Raw genomic sequence first — 4,121 nt, 5'->3', positions numbered from 1 at the left:
TCTCCTCTACTAACAATATCACCCGATCCACTCTTGGCAAATTTTCTTCCTCTCTTCTCTCGGGGCAATCTCTTACATAATGCTCTTGGGAACTACACCAAACAAGCTCGTTTAAATCCCCAACACTCACCAATATGTCGCCGCCACCTTTGTTGACATTGGTAGGGTGTTTCCTACATTGCCCACACTTGCTACAGAGGTAGCTCGAGTTGTAGCTCGAATCGACCTCCTCGGTCTCTGCGTGAATACCCAACCGAACCCGGTTGGTCGTGGATCCATCCTTTAAACTTCTTGAATGAGATTGAAATGTTCGCCCATTGTCCTCTTCCTTACATCTCGAGATTCCATCTCGCCTTCTCTTTTCTCTACTCGGTTCTTGACTTTTACAGGCCCGATCAACTAACACCACAAATTCTTTTAACTCTAAAATCCCAACATGCAATCTGATGTCTTCATTTAGCCCCTCTTCAAATCTTTTACACATAATAGCCTCCGTAGGCACACATTCTTGGGCATATTTACTAAGCGAACAAACTCCGTTCATATACGCTACGGACATTCGACCTGTTTCAACCCGAGAAACTCTTTGCGTTTTTTATCAATAAATCGTTGGCTTACATATTTCTTTCTAAATTCTTCCTGAAAGAAGTCCCAAGTAACTCTTTCTTTTGGAACCACCGATATCAATGTTTTCCACCAACGATATGCCGAATCCTTCAATAAAGACACAGCACATTTCAAACATTCTTCAGGGGTGCAAGATAATTCATCAAATACCCGAATAGTATTTTCAAGCCAAAACTCGGCTTTTCCGGATCATCATCAACATTGGCCTGAAATCTTCAGCCCCATGCTTTGAATTCTATCAATAGGTGGCTTACTTGATCTCACCAATTGGCACTCGTGGAGCTCTGAGGACCGGTTGAGGAATAGGAGGGGTGGAGGAGGAGGAACATTGATTTACGGACATATTCTATATACCAATCACTCATCATTCGGAGGAAGGCTTCCGAGCCTCATCCCGTCCATGTGTCTCATGTCTACTCTCTTCTGCATGCGGTCCCTTGCGCGAGAGCCAGCGTTACTTTCAACATCATCTCGCCACACTTGATCGGGATCCATTTACTATATAAAACAAAATTTTAAATTGTCGAAATCATCACACTATCACAATAATTTTATGGCATGTATAGTGACTTCCACACGTATTTTATTGGTCCGAGAACCGACTAAACCGTGAAGGCTGATACCACTAAAATGTAACACCCTTACCCGTATTCCTTACGGAACAGTATGAGGTATTACTAAATTTTTAAAAATTTACAATGACATTCCTACTTATTTTGCTTAAACCTCCTGCAAATTTAGAACACATTCCAATATACCAACCAATTTCATTTGTATAAACACACATATAGTTTAACTATTAATAAACACTACATTTAAAAGGGAACCATAACATATATTTACATGATGATCCCACATTACATAAAGTGTCTATACATGCCATAAAATTTCGGAACACTAGTAGTAAACCACCCCAAATGTGAAGGATAGTGTAGATGATTGTCGACTTGTTCCAATTTCCGAGTTGTTGGAAGTCACTATAACCAACAGAAAAATAAAATCGAGTAAGCATATAGCTTAGTAAGTAAACACATGATAAATAAGTAATTACTCCCATAACTACACCAAAATATAAACTTATTCATGAATAACTTTATTGTTTAGGCAATTTCCAGCAAGCTGTTTTTCTGCGTCATAGTCGCTAATTTATTTTTATCTGGAGCTACAGGGCTCCAAATTGAGTTCCGTAAATTTTCCTGAAACTAGACTCATATACCATTTCACCATAAAATTTCAGAATTTTAACCCAGCCAATTAGTACAGTTTATTCATTAAACCTTCCCTGTTTCACTGCCCAACGGTTCTGACCCTTACTCACTAAAATTCACTTAACTCTCTGTACAAAATTTGAAAATGGTTTTGCTTGTTTCTAATAAAATAGACTCAATAAGGATTCCAGGGATATAAATTTCATGCCATAATTATTTTTTTCAATTTTGGTAATTTTCCAAAGTTAGAACAGGGATCTCGAAATCAATCCAGCCCTGTTTCAGTAAAATTCAGATATCTCCAAAATACAACTCCTTTGCTTATTCTATTTCTTTCATATGAGAATAGATACATTCAACTTCAATTTCATATATTATTCAGCTTCCCATTCATTTTCCACCATTTATGGTGATCTTTTTCAAAGTTACCCAATTGCTGTTGTTCAACACAGTTTATAATTAAATCGTTCCTTTTGCGTTTTGATATTTTCTCCCATCTCATACATGGGTCGATTTAGTATTCAACTCAATATTTACCCCATAAAATTTTCCACCATATGGCAATATTCATCTTCCACACTTTTCGTTGAACACTCGGAATGTTAGCCGTTATTGGTGGATCCCTGACTTAGCACCACCAATTGAATCGGGAATCAAGACTTAGCAACCCCTGGGAATCAAAGACATAGCAACCCCTTTTATTTCAAAGATATGGTGGATATCGCACTTAGCACCACCAATGAATCGGGAATCAGTACTTAGCAACCCCTCGGGCAATCAAAGACATAGCAACCCCTTTTCATTTCAAAGATATGGTGGATATCGCACTTAGCACCACCAATGAAATCGGGAATCAACCTTAGCAACCCCTGGGGAATCAGCACATAGCAACCCCTTTCACATTTCAAAGATATGGTGGATCACGCACATAGCACCACCCATAAATCGGGAATCAGACACAAACAACCCTTTTATATACAACATACTCCGGCTTATTCCGAGTGTTCAACCCATAACCCATATATTGCAACCCTTTATCACCTTTCCGATTTAACAACATTTTAGGATATTGCCAAACATTTATTTTAATTCCAAATAAATCTCAACATATATCAAATAATATCAAAATAATACATTAAGTCACGTGTTTACTTACCTCGTGCAAAATATCGTAATTTTGCACTTTACTCCACTATCTTTTCTTTTCCCGTTTGATATACTCTTCACGTCTTTCTTGATCTATAATAGCAAATTTAACTCGTTTAATATTCACATTTATTAAAATAATCCACCACCCAACTTTTGAAAATTACAATTTTGCCCCAAACTTTTGCATAATTACACTTTTGTCCCCAAGCTCGAAATTAAACTTCATCACTTATTCTTAAGTTTTATAACATGCTGAACATTTTTCCCTTCTATGGCAACATCAAATTCCCACTCCAACACATACTTTTGAATATTAATTATTTTTACCGATTATGTCTATTTACCGTTTTAAGCTTAAAATTGCTTAGCAAAAGTTGTTTAACATAATCTCTAGCTTCATATTCCACCATAAAACAGCAAAATAAACACATTTCACCTATGGATATTTTTCCAAATATGAACCCTAACACTAATTAATGGTAGAATAAGCTAAACCAAGTTCTGGGACTCCAAAATACGAAGAACATTAAAAGCGGGCTTAGAATCACTTACTATGGAGCTTGAAAGCTTAAAAACCCTAAATATGGCTTCCCCCTTGCTGATTTCGTTCACCATGAAGAAGATGAGCATATTTTGCCATCTTTTTCCCATTTAATTCTATTTAATAACCAAATGACTAAAATGCCCCCATTAAAAAAAATCTATTTCACCCATTTCTTATGTCTATTTTTGTCCATCAACTAACTAATGGTCTAATTACCACATAAAGACCTCCAATTTAAAATTTCATAACAATTAGACACCTCTAAGATGTAGAACTCAACTTTTGCACTATTTACAATTTAGTCCTTTTGACTAAATTGAGTGCCCAAACGTCGAAATTTTCGAACGAAATTTTTACGAAAATTTTCCGTGAAATTGTAGACCATAAAAATATAATAATAACCATATTTTCCCTCGTCGGATTTGTGGTCCCGAAACCACTATTTCGACTAGGCCCAGAATTGGGCTGTTACATAGTAAGTATGATTATGACCAATCAATAGAATGATTGGCATGTTATATGGCGTGTGATAAATAGTAAATATTTGGTTGAGGGTCTTTGTATGTGATGCATACTATTTACGTGGCTTTAAG

Source organism: Gossypium raimondii, chromosome 5 (genome assembly GCF_025698545.1).
Source record: "Gossypium raimondii isolate GPD5lz chromosome 5, ASM2569854v1, whole genome shotgun sequence".
NCBI classification, from domain to species: domain Eukaryota; kingdom Viridiplantae; phylum Streptophyta; class Magnoliopsida; order Malvales; family Malvaceae; genus Gossypium; species Gossypium raimondii.
The sequence above is the reverse complement of the archived record's forward strand: the minus strand, read 5'-3'. Positions refer to the sequence as shown.